Raw genomic sequence first — 14430 nt, forward strand, 5'->3', positions numbered from 1 at the left:
GCGCACGGAGCAGACGCGGGGGCTGTTCGCCAGGCGCCACAGCTTGGCGGGGAAGGAGGGGAAGGAGAAGAGAAGAGAAGAATGTGACAGCTACTTTAAAACTGTCATGCCCATCACCAGTTTAGAGATGAATTGTAGAGTAGGATTATAGATAGGATTTTAGAGTAGGATTGTAGCAAGGATTTTAGTGTAGGGTTGTAGCATAGGTTATAAACAAAGTTTGTGAAACCTCAACTCCTTTCAAAGATTCCCCTCCTTCTGAGCCTGTGAGAATGCTCAACATCTCCTTCTGAACTGTTCATTTTTGCTTAGAGGTGGAATGTGACATTGATGCCTTCTTTGGTACGGTTTGAAGGGGGGGAAGGCTCTTCTTCCATCATGCTCTCCAGACCGCAGTGCCTTTGGAATATGGCCCACTGGCTGGGTTTTACCTAGCTGTGGCACTTGTGTTTGAGGCAGAAAGGGCAGTGGCATTTGCAGGCAGAACCAAAGGACGAGTGGGGCAGCCCAAATACCCTGTGCAGATGCAGGCCTTGAGCTCTGACTCGAGAGCATTTGGGTTCCTGCTACTTGCATTTGTATCCCTAAGTGCAATCTCTTTGTCTGGGGGACAGTTTTGCACAAGTGAGACAGCAGAGAGACCACCGCCCGCCCCTCTCTCCCCGCAGAGCAGCGCTCACCCTGGGCTGGCCCCTGCCCCTGTATCCCCGCAGAGCAGCGCTCACCCCGGGCCGGCCCCTGCCCCTGTATCCCCGAGAGCAGCGCTCACCCCGGGCCGGCCCCTGCCCCTGTATCCCGGCAGAGCAGCGCTCACCCCGGGCCGGCCCCTGCCCCTGTATCCCCGCAGAGCAGCGCTCACCCCGGGCCGGCCCCTGCCCCTGTATCCCCGCAGAGCAGCGCTCACCCCGGGCCGGCCCCTGCCCCTGTATCCCGGCAGAGCAGCGCTCACCCCGGGCCGGCCCCTGCCCCTGTATCCCGGCAGAGCAGCGCTCACCCCGGGCCGGCCCCTGCCCCTGTATCCCCGCAGAGCAGCGCTCACCCCGGTCTCCTCCCTGCCGTCCGCGCCGCCCCACGCGGGCAGCAGGGCCGGCCGCTCACTCGAGGCGCACGGGCGGGAAGAGAGGAAGCAGCCGCCCCCGGAGGCCAGGCCCGTCTCCAGCCGGGGCCGGCGGGTCCGGGCCGCCCATCCCGCCCCGCCCAGGCGGGACCCCGACCCTCAGGGGCGGAGCGGGGCGTGTGCTGCCCGGCCGCTCGCTGCACCGCCATCGCGGCCCGGGAGGAGGGAGGAAGGTCGGAGGGGTCTTCTACTAATCCAGGTTACTTCAAGCTCCGTTCGGCCTGGCCTTGAGCCCTTCCAGGAATGGGGCATCCACAAGTTCTCTAGGCAACCTGTGCCAGCACTTCGCAAAGGGTTTCTTCCCAATATCTAATCTAAACCCGTCCTCTCTCAGTTTGAAGCCATTTTCCCGAGTCCGATCGCAACGTGCCCTTGTAAAAAGTCCCTCTTCAACTCTCTTGTACCTTTAGGTACTGGAAGGTGCTCTGAGGTCTCCCCAGAGACTTCTCCAGGATGAACAACTCCAGTTCCCAGCCTGACCCTATAGCTGAGGCGCTCCAGGCCTCTGAGCATTCTTGTGGGCATAATTACCCACAGATGAACCAGTAACACAAGTTTATTTCATACAAGTTCAGGAAATGGCTGTGGGAGCTATGCAAAAAGCTGAGATTTGATACATAAAATTGATGCATTTGTATTTTAAAGTATTTGAATTTTGCCCTGCAGCCGAGAACGTACATCACTTCATCTCCCATTTCCAACCTATTCTCATTTTCCTTTGTCCTTTTTTCCTCTTTCTCTTCTGTACAAGGTGTTTTTTCCCTTTTCTTCAACTTTTGTTTCCCACCTCCATGTCTCTATCTTCATGGGAAAATACACTTCATCCTCAAGACTGCTGCAGGTTTATGCTGCTAGTCAGACGTGATCTCAGGTGTTCCCAATGCCGTGCAATTAAGCTTTCACCAAAAACTAAATTAATCTGATCTATTTTAGTGCCTAAATTGTTGTACTTATTATTGAAGTGGAGAAAATCACTGATGGATTTTATTGTTACATGTTCTGTACAGCAGGGAATAATTATCTCTGTTCACAGAGAAGTAGCTGAAGCACGGCTATTTTGCCTTAAGTCATTTGGCATCTGGCTGTGACAGTGTTTCAGTCTAAATCATCTGTATTTAAGTCTAGGATCCTGTCTGCTAAACTAAGCATTCTCAAAAGTGAAAAACACATCTGAGGACTGCTGAGTTTTCTCTCAGTGCTTTAGATACCACCTACTAAAGTCAGAGGAAAGGCTTCTCCTGGCTTACATGAACCTCCAGCCCCTAGCTCTAGCCTGAGCAGAAGCTGGGTGGATCAGAGGCTGCTCTTACAAGGAGAAGGAAAATTAGGTGGGATTTGGTGGGATGTGGTGGGATTTCAAGAAATCCACTTGCCAAAGCACTCAGCATTGCATATCAGAGTAGGCACACTTGTTATGTGGGAGATTGCGAGGAGACAGGGCAATCATGATCATACCGCCTTCATCATCTCCCTGCCCCTTGTCCCTCTGTCCCTAAGATTAGCCCAGTAATCTTCATGCCTAGGAAGAACTAAGAAATAAGGCACTAAGAAGTACTTCTCTGTCATTCAAACCTCTTAAAAAAAAAAAATTTAAAAAATTTAGGCTTTCTTGTAGCTTAAAACATCTAGACAAGGTGACCCAGCACCCTGTCCAGCTGAATCTTAAAATTGCCCAGTGCTGGGGAATCCACCACTTTCTTGGGGAGATTTTTCCAATGGCTGATTTTTCCTATTGCGAAGCATTTTACTCCTGTGTCTAACTGGAATCTCCCCAGAAGTGGTTTGAATCCATTATCCTTTGTCTTTTCCATGGGAGTCCATATAAAAAAAGGATTTTCCACCTTCTCTGTAGCCACCCTTTAAATACTGGGATGTGGTGCTAAAGCTTTCCCTGAGCCTTCTCTTCTGACAGCTGAGCAAGAACATTTCTCTCAGCTGTTCTTTCTATGTCAAACTTCTCAAACCTTGATGTTCTTATTTTTGGCTCCTTTTGGGCCAAATTTTGGACATTTTTGACATTTTTGATCTTTTTTATCATTTTGGGTGGTTTTGGCTCCTTTTGGGTCAATTTTGGACAATTTTGACTCATTTTTGAATATTTTTGGGTCATTTTTCAGCCATTTTGGGTCAATTTTGGGTCAATTTTGAACGACTTTGTGTCTTTTCATCATTTTTGGTACATTTTGGTTCATTTTGGGTCAATTTTGACGATTTCTGTGACTTTTTCTCTCCCCTCCCCTCCTGCCGCAGAGGAGGCGCCGGAGCTGGAGCTGCCCCTCCCCCCACGTGAGGAAATGGGGGGAAATCCCTCGGATTTGGGTAAAAAATGGGGAAATTGGAGAAATTTGGGTGGAAATTTGGGAAATTTCGGGGGGACATGGGAAATTTTAGAGGATTTGGGGTAATTTGGGGAAAAATTGGAGTCAAAAATGGGGAAATTTGGAGAAATTTTGGGGGAAAATTGTAAATTTTAGAAAATTTGGGCCAAAACCTGGGAAATTTCTGAAAAATTCTGGAAATTTTGGTGATTTTGGGAAATTTGGGGGAAAATGGGAAAATTTAGAGGATTTTGGGAGCTTTTGGGAAATTTTGGTGGAAATTTGGGAAACTCGGGTCAAAAATGGAGAAATTTGGAAAGGGTTTTTTTGGAAAATAGGGAATTCTGGGAAATTTGGGTCAAAACTGGTGAAATTTGGGAAAAATTTCAGAAAATTTGGGTCCAAAATTGAGAAAATTTAGGGAAAAATTTGGGGAAAAATTAGGAAATTTGGGGAAAATTTGGGGATTTTTGGGATAATTTGGGGGAATTTTGGTGGTTTTAGGTAATTTAGGGAAATTTTAGGGAAAATTGGGGATTTTTGGGGAAATTTGGAGGATTTGGGGGAATTTTGGAGAATTTTTATGGATTTTGGGAGATTTTTGGGAATTTGGTGAAATTTGGTGATTTGGGGTTTTTTCGGGGATTTTGGGGGAAAATTTTGGGGGATTTCAGGAAAATCAGGAAAATGTCTGGAAATTTGAGGGATTTTGAGAAAATTTTGGGGAAATTTTGGGATTTTTTGGGAATTTTTCGCTAATTCTGCCTCTCCCCCTCCTCAGAGCTTTTGCTGGAGCCGCTGGAGGAGGAGCCCACGTTGAGGCGGGGCCTAAAACGGAAGTGAGAGGAGCCAGAGCCCCAAACGAGACTCGGGGGCAAGGCCAAGACCAACGATGGGGCGAAATTCCCAAAGAAATCGTAAAAATACTGAGAAATTCTGGAGAGAATGTATAAAATAAAACGGTGAAAAAAACCAACATGGCGGCCAACAGCAGGTGGGGCTTAAACCGGAAGAGGGCGCGGCCTAAGCAGAACTTGAGTCGGGGCGGGACCAAAAACCAAAAATGGGGAGAAATTCCACAAAAAAAATTTGGGAAACTTTAAAGGAAAACTGAGATAGAGAAAGAAAAAACCCAAATGGCGGCCGGGTGGGCGGGGCTTAAACCAGAAGTGTGGGCGTGTAAACAGGAAATGGGTGGGGCTTCGAACCGGAAGTGGGCGGAGAAATCCGGATGTTGAGATTCTGGCAATTTTAATTGTCCCTAATGAGTGGGAGGAGCTTCAACAGGAATTTGGCGGCGTGAAATCCGGACGTGGGCGTGGTTTAAAAAGGACATGACACCGTTTAAACACAAAATGAGCTCAGGGTGAGAATGTCAAGAAGGGGGCATGTCCTGATGATGTCACGACTTCTCTCCCTCATTACCATCCCGCCCCTTCCGGCCCCATTCCCCGAGGTTGTCCCGGAAGTTCCGGAGCCACCAACGCTCGATCTCAAGAGGTGAAATCCTGAAATTTTGAGGGCGAGATTTGGGAATTTGGGGAAATTTGTGGGATTTTTGGGGATTGTTCCAAGTTTCTTGGGATTTGGGGGAGAATTTTGGGATTTTTTGGAGATCTTTTGGGGGGGTCGGTGAAAATTTGTTGGAATTTTGTCAAAATTGTTTTAAAATTTGTCCAAAATTCATCAAAATTTTGGGAAAAAATCGGGAAAATTTGGGGGAAAAATTGTGAAGAAAAAAATTTGTAGAAATTTGGTAAAAAAATTGAATCAAAATTCTTCAAAAATTCATCCCAAAACCATCAAAACTTTGGGAAAACTCGGGGAAAAATTCGGGATTTTTTTCCTGATTTTCCAGGAATATTTTAGGGAATGTTTTGTTAAACTTTTTCGGGATGATTTTGGTCAAGTTCAGTTCTGGTGTTTTTGGAGAAATTTTTCGCGATTTTTTGAGTCAGAACTTTGGATCAATTTTTAACAAATTTTTAAAAACAAATTATTGAAATTTAATGAAATTTGAATTAAATTTTTCCCAAATTTTGGCCAAAATTCCTCCAAACTTTACCTGATTTTCCTGATTTTGTTAATTACAATGTTTTAATTTTGGGGGGAATTTTTTGGGAACTTTGGCAGTTTTTCGGGGAATTTTGGGAATTTTTCCCCAAATTTCTCCTCCTCCCCCTCCCAGGCTGCTCCTTGACCACGCCCAGCCCCCGGAAGGGGCGGAGCTTGGCGCCATCCTCAGCCGGATTGGTCACGCCCCCTGGTGGCCGAGCTTGGGTGGGCTTTGGCCACGCCCCTTTCTCCTAAACCACGCCCACTTCCCCTTCAACCATGCTTTAAGCCCCACCTCTTCATTTCCCTCCACATTATCCCCCACCCACTTTACGCCACGCCCACTTGTCATTCAAGCCACGCCCACTGAAGCCCCGCCCACTTTCCTCAACCCGATTTTACGCCCACTCCCGTTTGGCCACACCCATTTAAGCCCCACCCCTTTACCTTTAAGCCTCGCCTATTTCCACTTTAAGCCCCGCTCACACAAGCCCCGCCCACTTTCATTATCCCTGCTATAACCCCACCCCTTTAAGCTCCTCCCACTTACATTCTGCCCACTGAAGCCCCGCCCCCTTTCCCCCAGACCTCGGTGCCGCTCATTGGCTGCAAGTGGAGCAGCCCCGCCCCTACGGCCCAATCAGCATCAAGCTCCCCCCACGGCGTCAATAAACCATGCCCACATGGCCGGAAATGGAGTTGTGAAGCTCGGGGGGCTGCCCTCGAGGGGCTGCGGGAAGCGGCGGGGGCTGGGCTCAGCCCCGCACGGCGCCAGAGGAGCCCGTTCAGCGGCCGGGCGGGGAAATGCCCATTGGTGGCAGCGTCCCCCTCGAGCCCAAGGCTCGGCAGCGCTGCCGTTGCCCCAGAGCTGCTCCCGCCCGCACAGCGGCAGCTGCTGCGCTCCGGCCGCGCTCTGGCTCCCTCTGTTTCTCGGTCTCCTGGCCCAAAAGCAGCGCCGGCATCCTGGCTTTGCAAGGCCGGAGCCAAGGCCGCATCCCCCGCACGGCATTTCCCCAAGGCTGAAGCCGCCGGGTCGCTCCGAGGGACGCCGCGCTTAGGGTGGATCCCTGCTCCGGGTTAGTTTGGGGGACCGGGGGCAGGGGGAATGGCGAACAGCAGCAGAGCGAAGGGAGCGGGGATGGGATAGGATGGGGCGGGAGGGGATGGACGAGTGGTTTAGGGTCCGTAGGGTGGAGGTGTCGGACTCTGAGGTGCCGTCCTGACCCATGGCAGGTGTGAGAAACCGCCTTGCTTGGTGGGAGGGCAGGACTGGATTCGTGTTGTTTGAGGGCGGGGAGGGGATGTTGATTTTCTTTCATTCTTTCTGCGGCCAAAACCTCGCCGGGCACTGGGCGGGGTTGGCTTTGGGGGGCCCGGGGACGCGAGGCTTCAAGGGAATTTCCCCGAGGCTCGGGGCTGCTAAAGCTCCCCCCCGGGGCGGACGTTGCGGCTCCCGCGCCCAGCGCCCCGGGGACGCGTGCCACCCAGCGGCACCGGGGACACCCGGCGCTGTCCGGGTGCTGCTTCTCGCTGAACCTCAACCCTCTGCCTCTTCTCCCTGCAGCATCTGCCCCGTGCATTTTCTGCCTCCACGTGAGCCCTGCCCGGCGCCGAGGCCATGGCGAGCCCCAGCCCCGTGCTCGAGGCTCAGGAGCAATCCAGCTCCAGCCAGGAGCAGCAGCAGCAGCAGCAGCGCCGCGAGGAGCCCAACATGCTGTGGCTGGTCAATCTCACGGGCGCCGACCTCGGCCTGCCTCCCATCTCCGAGGATCCCAATGATCGCTGCAGCATCTGGGAGAACCTGGTGAGCCTGGTGGACTTCCAGAGCCCGGGTTTTCCCCTGACCTCTGAGGAGCTCTGCGACTTCCTCGACATTCCCAGCACGGCCGCGTCATCCTCCTCCACCTCCAGCGCAGGCGAGGTGACTGCGTCCCTGCCCCAGACCGTGCCCAGGTCCCCTCCGGCCGCCGAGGACGTCGACTACAAAACCAGCCCGCATGTCAGGCTGCCCTATTCCTACGCCACCCTCATCTGCACGGCCATGGAAGCCAGCGGGAAGCCCAAGCTCACCCTGGCCGCCATCTGCAAGTGGATCCGCGACAACTTCAGCTACTTCTGCCACGCTCATCCCAGCTGGCAGGTAGGAGCCTTTGGCAGGACTTCAACCCTGGGGTTTGTTCTCTTTTGCATCTAGAGCGCCATCCGGAACAACCTGTGCGTCAACAAGCGCTTCGTCAAAGTTCCCTGGGACAAGGGGGAGCCGGGCAGAGGCGCCTATTGGAAGTTTCACCCTCAATAAACCAAGTGGCCCAAGAGCAGCAGCTCCGAGGGCCGCGGGGCGTTTCCAGAGCAAATCCCGCCAGCCTCCAGCAAGCGAGCCCAGCCAGCTGCTCAGCGTGCGCCCAGCCCGGCCCATGGCAGCCTCGAGGTGGGCGCGGAGCTACAGCAGCCACTCCAAGAGTTCGAGGAGTTTGGGAGCAACCTCTACAGCGATCCCATGGAGAACGAGGAAGGGCAGCAGGTCCCAGAGCAGTTCCCACAGCAGGTCCCGGAGCAGTTCCCGCAGCAGCTCCCGCAGCAGGTCCCGGAGCAGTTTCCAGAACAGTTCCCAGAACAGGTCCCGAAGCAGTTCCCAGAACAGTTCCCAGAGCAGTTCCCGGAGCAGTTCCCGGAGCAGTTCCCAGAGCAGTTCCCAGAGCAGGTCCTGGAGCAGTTCCCGGAACAGTTCCCGGAGCAGTTCCCAGAGCAGGTCATGGAGCAGTTCCCAGAACAGTTCCCGGAGCAGTTTCCAGAACAGTTCCCAGAGCAGGTCCCGGAGCAGTTCCCGGAACAGTTCCCGGAGCAGTTCCCAGAGCAGGTCCCGGAGCAGTTCCCAGAACAGTTCCCGGAGCAGTTCCCAGAGCCCTGCCCCACAGCCCTGGTGGCCGAGGCTTCTTGCCTGCCCAGCGATGCCCCGGGCGACCCCGAGGAGCCGCACGAGCTGACCGCACTGATGGGCAGCATTGACTGGGAGGCTCTGCTCAGCCCCTCCCTGGAGCAAGATTTCCTCGCTCTCGACAACCTGGAGCTGCCACCTTCCACCCTGGCTGAAGTGTTGCCCCTGTGCCCGGCAGGGGAGCAAGAGCAGCAGCAAATCCCCGCCGAGCCCGGCCTCACCACGCCGGGCTTGGATGAAAACCTGACGGCCACGGCTTTCCTGGAGGTTGCCTGGAACGAGGAGACACCGGAGAATCTCCTCCCCAGCTGCAGCTTCCTGGAGCAAGGGGCTGAAAACGTCCAGGCCTCGCTGCCCAACATGGATGTCATGGACTTTGTGGTCGACCCCTTTAAATCTTTCGTAGAGATGGGCGATTAGACTACATTAGATAGGATAGGATAGGATAGGATAGGATAGGATAGGATAGGATAGGATAGGATAAGATAAGATAAGATAAGATAAGATAAGATAAGATAAGATAAGATGCTGCTTCCCCTCCTGGGTGGGACCCGGGGGCGTGGGGGGGAGACAGGACCTGAACAGGATGGGGGGACACGGGCAGCGCCCCCCTGTCCCCGCTGTGCCTCCCCTGTCCCCGCTGTGCCCAGCCCCCCAGTGCCCCCCCCCCATACCTCCCAGCGCCCCCTGCCCCCCCCAGGCCCCTCCTGACCCCCTCAATGCCCCCCTGCTCTGCCCCCCTCACCTCCCCGGCGCCCCCCTGCCCTGTCCCCCACCCCTCCCAGCTCGGCCCCCCCAAATCCCACCCGCCCCCGCGTTCTCCGCTGCCCCGGCGAGCGGGGGGGGATGGGGGGAGTGAGGTTTGAGGTGAGGGGGGGTCTGGGGTGCAGGGATGGGGACACGGGGGTCAGGGAGTGTCCGGGGGGGGTCACCACTCACCCCAGAGTCCTGCCGGGGGGAAGGGGGGGCTCCGTCCGGCACCTGGGGAGAGGAAAAGGGGGAGGATTCCAGGGAGGGAAGAGCAGGGCAGGCAGGATGCAGGCTGGGGGGAGAGGCCAAGGAAAGCCCCCCGGGGTGGGGAGGCACAATTTAACCCGGAGTTTTTGGTGTTTGGTCCCAAAGGGATCAGGGGATGGCTGAGGTTGGAAAAGGCTGTGGTCACCCCTGGCCACGTCCCCAAGTGCCACATCCACACAGCTGTGAAACCCCCCCAGGGATGGGGAGTCCCCCTGCTCTGGGCAGCCTGGGCCAAGACTGCCTTTTCCAGGAGGAATTTTCCCTCAGATCCAACCTAAACCTCCTCTGGGAGCCTTTCTGCCTCACCATGTCACCCGAGAGCAGAGCCTGACCCTCACCTGGCTGCCCCTCCTGTCAGGGAGCTGTAGAGACCATGGAGGTCCCTCCTGAGCCCCTTCACATCCCTCAGCCTCTCCCGGTGCTCCAGCTCCATTCCTGAAACATTCATTTTGAAGAATTAAAGATTTTAGTTGAACCAGATATTGCTGAAGTAAGACAGATAGACTTCCCTTTTGATAAGCAGAAGCCGGATTTAAGGAACTGATAAATCATGGGGCCTGTCAACTTATGTTTGTGTATTCTGACTAATCAATAGGCTTCAAGAAGGACAATGAATTCATAAATCAAATACTCCTGGGAAAACAGGATTCAGTTGTCACGCAACACTAAAAGGTTAAAAAGTCAAAGCAAAGAAGACTCACTTACTTCATCATTTTGAGACCCCGCCCCATAAAAAAGACCACCGACCCATTTCAAAGAACAAACCACGCATGCTTAATAGCTTTTGGCTAATTACCATACGAAGCGGGGAATGGGATGCACTAAAGTCATGAATATACATTTGTGTTTTGGGTATTCAATACTTCTGTAGATAAAAAGACCCTGTGATCTTCTGTGAGCGCGCGTGTGTTTGGGAGCTATCCCGCAGGCTGCCCGGCATCGTAATTAAACATACACTTTCTAACTTTAAACTCTTAGAGAGTCTTTTGTCCGTCATAGTTGGATATCGGCATTAGGGCGATATTCATATTTTTTTAATAATTCATTATGGCGAGCCAGGCAGGAGCCTGCTCTCTCTCGCCAAGGGGGCCATCGGGGTCTAGGACCCTTTTGGGCGCCCCCCAGGATTTTCTGGGTAGAAGGCTCCTGCGACCCCCTGACGCCCCCGGACACAGACCAGAGCCTGCTGGAACTACGGACAAAAAGGTATGTTTAAAAAATAAAGTAAAGAACAAATACTGAAGACAGGTACCTTTGAATAGAGGCAGCTTGTAAGTCATAAGAGACGTCTTATGCAAAGCAGAGGCCTGAATGAGTTTTGGAAAAACTCCGCGGAGTATCGTAGATGGTTGTTTTGTTTCCAGGTAAAGAACCTGGCAGTTGGTGGCTGCATCCCGAGTGGCGGGGCAGCAACGGCGGCAGCAGAGCCGCTGGTCTAGGGTCTTGTTGGTTCTAAAGCAGTACTAGCTCCGGTTTCGGCTTGTAGTTTAAAGGTGCACCTTGGTAATGCATAATCTGAGGGGCTAGCCTGAGTTTTGAGATGCAAAGGGTCCCGTTTTGAGTCGTGGGCCCGCGCACCGGATGTGTGTGTGTGTATTGCGGGCAGATCTGTGTCTGCTTGGCGATCCCGAGGTTTTGTGATTGTGAATCAATTTTGTACCGTTTGTGCTGCGGTTTGTGAAAGCTTGTAGAGCAGTCGTTTCTGTTTGTGTAATTTTGGAATCTGCTACTAATCTCTAATCTCTGTGTTTTTGGAAATTCTGCAACATGGAAGAGATTTTAAAACCCCCGCTCATTGGCGGAGAGATACCTCTGTCTGAGAAGGAGAAGGGATTTGGGAAGGCTGTGGCGTCTCACGGGAAGGCTGTGTGCTAGTTTTGATCGTTTAACTGATAGTGTGACTTCAATTAGTTTGTTGTTCAGTAGAAAAGCCCCGTGAGTGAATAAACTGTTTGTAGAGAAAAAAAAAAAAAAAAAAGGAAAAAAAAAAGGAACAAAACAGGCAAGGAGGTTTTTTCCCCCTCTCTATCTATGCCTGACATAGCTGGTGATCAAGGGTACTTAGTGTCACCTTGGTAGTCAGACAACAGGCTGAACTCACAGCCTAAGGCTATGTTTCCCAGCTCTTTGTAAAACGCCCAGGGATTTTTGGCAAGTGGAAGTTTGCAATTGCCAGTGTGTGATAATATCTTCAAAGTGCTGTAGTCCTCGGCTGCAACTGCAGAAGAGCGAAGGGGGAGTGTGGGATCGAGCCCCGCCCCCCCTTTCCTGCAGGAGGGTCTGTGCTGTGTCCCGGCCGAAGTCTGTAGGATTTTAAGAATGTATTCAGAGTCATAGAGGATCTCCCCCCCACCTTGGCTGCTTCCTTTGCGAGCCTAAAACTGTGCCTGACTGATTGGAAAAGTTTTCGTTTGTCTGTTTTTGCTTTTTGTTTTTTTGCTTTAATAAAAAGACGTTTATCCTTTTCTTAACCATAAGTTCTTGTCTCAACAGGTAATGCTTCGAGCCTTAGTTTGAAAACATCTGTTTTGCTTTTTATGCCTCGAGCCTTGTTTTGATTTTTCCTTTTTTGCTTTTTAACCATAATTCTTTCCTCAACAGCTGAAAGTACAGCTAACTTTTTCCTTTTTAAAGTCAACAAACTGGTTTTTGTTTCGTTTTGTTGTTTTTTCTCTCTTGTGTTGATTTTGATATATGCCCAGGAATAGGAGGCACAAGAATTGGGAAGCTGGTTCAAAAGAGTTCCCCTGCCCAAGGAGGGGCTGCTACTGTAAGCAGTGGACTGTGCTTCGTGGTGCACTCTGTCAAGGCTCGTGGGTCCGATAAGGGTACAAGTGGCTAGTACCTAAGAGTGGAACCATAAGCCCGCGCAGCAGTAAAATATTTGAGTTGCTGGAAAACGAAATTTCAAAGATCTTAAAGAAACCAGTACAAATTCCTAAAGTTGAGTGTGGCCAGCATATTTTTGTACCAGAATAATACCAGGTGAAACTTAAGAATTAGAATAAGATCAAAAAGCATTAAAAAAAAAAAAAAAAAAAAAAAGAGAATTCTTAATAGACACAGGGGCAACATTTTCAGTGCTGAATAAGGCCCTAATACCTGTAAACAACGACTATGTTATGGTAAAAGGAGCAACTGGCCAATCTGAAAAAGCTTATTTTTTTTGCAAACCATTGAAGTATAAATTGAAAAACAATGAAGAATTCATTGATTTTCATATATGCCTAAAGCTCCATCTGCACTTTTGGGCAGAGATGTGCTAGAGCAGCTGGAGACAAAAATAGTATTTAAGAATTGGAAAATTATTTTGGAGGTAAAAGATCAACAATATGTAGAACTGTTAAGCTTAATGATGATAACCAAAGAAACTGAAGTTGCCAATGAAGAAGAGAATTTCAAAAAAATAATAAATCAAGTGTTTCCTGGGGTGTGGGCTTCTGACATACCAAGCAGGGCAAAGAATGCACTATCCGTATAGGTCAAACTTAAAGAAAGAAGGCAGCCAGTAAAAGTTAAACAATAGCCCCTAAAGAAGGAAGACAGAGAAGGGATTAGTCCAATTATTGAAAACATTTGAAGATAAGACTACTAAAAGAGTGTCAGTCTGATTTTAACACTCCTCTCTTGCCAGTGAAGAAGCCTAAGAGATCATACAAGCTAGTACAAGACTTAAAGGCTGTTAATAAGATAACTGAAGACTCGTATCCAGTAGCTGCTAACCCTTACACCTTTTTAACTCGTTTAATCCCTGAACTAACCTGGTTTACTGTTTTAGATTTGAAAGATGCTTTCTTTTGCCTCCCTCTCCATGAAGCTGGCCAGAAAATCTTTGCATTTGAGTGGGAGAACCCCAAAACTAGACGAAAAACTCAGCTCACATGGTGTGTTTGCCTCAAAAGTACAAAAACTCCCCCACCATATTTGGGGAACAGCTTGCAAAAGATTTGGAGTCTTGGGAACCTCCACCAGGAGAAGGACAGTTGCTCCAGTATGTGGATAACCTAATAGCCACCCAGACCCAGGAAACATGTGTGGACTGGACGGTAAGCCTCCTCAACTTCTTGGGCCTGCAGGGGTATCGGGTGTCCCAGAAGAAAGCCCAAATGGTGAGACAAACAGTAATTTACCTGGGCTATGAAGTGAGTGCTGGACGGAGAACCTTAGGGCAAGATCGCAAAGAGGCAATATGCCAGACCCCAAAGCCTCAGACAGTGAAAGAACTGAGAACCTTCTCAGGCATCACAGGATGGTGCAGACTGTGGATTTATAATTACGGATTACTTGTTAAACCTCTGTATGCCTTGATCGCGGAAGGAAGCAGAGATCTTCAGTGGACCAAAGAAGCGGCTCGAGCCTTCGACCAGCTAAAGAAAGCCCTCATGTCAGCACCAGCCTTGGGACTTCCAGATGTAAGTAGGCCATTCTTTTTGTTTTCTCACGAGAAGCAAAGGATCGCTTTAGGGATACTAGCACAAAACCTGGGCCCGTATTGAAGGGTAGTTGCCTACCTCTCTAAGCAGCTGGATACGGCAGCTAAGGGGTGGCCAGGGTGCCTCAGAGCCGTTGCAGCAGTGGCAGTGAACATCCAAGAGGCACGCAAGTTCACCCTGGGCCAGAAGACGACGGTGCTAGTGTCTCACAAAGTGTGTACAGTCCTGGAAGCGAAAGGGGGGCATTGGCTCTCCCCACAGAAATTCCTGAAGCACCAAGCTATACTGGTGGAACAGGACGATGCTGAGATTGTGGTAACTAACATTGTGAACCCAGCTTCCTTCCTCAGCGGAAGCATGGGAGAACCAGCGATCCATGATTGCTTGGAGACCATTGACGCCACCTACTCCAGTCGCCCGGATCTGAAAGATAGCCCACTTGAAAATGCCCAGACCTGCTTTACTGATGGGAGCAGCTATGTCAACAGTAGGAAAAAGCATGCTGAGTATGCAGTTACCTCAAGCAGAGAGACTCAAGGTATGCATTTGGAGTTG

The 14430-nt window shown here is 51.0% G+C and overlaps 1 pseudogene; it reads left to right on the top strand.

The window, feature by feature from the left end:
- Window positions 1-4412: 4412 nt before the first annotated feature.
- LOC136303605 (forkhead box protein J1-like) lies at window positions 4413-8845 on the top strand (annotated as a pseudogene).
- The last annotated feature ends 5585 nt before the right edge of the window (window positions 8846-14430 follow it).

Source organism: Chamaea fasciata, unplaced genomic scaffold, assembly GCF_029207755.1.
Source record: "Chamaea fasciata isolate MVZ Bird 193981 ecotype frontalis unplaced genomic scaffold, bChaFas1.0.hap1 SCAF_39, whole genome shotgun sequence".
Lineage (NCBI taxonomy): Eukaryota > Metazoa > Chordata > Aves > Passeriformes > Sylviidae > Chamaea > Chamaea fasciata.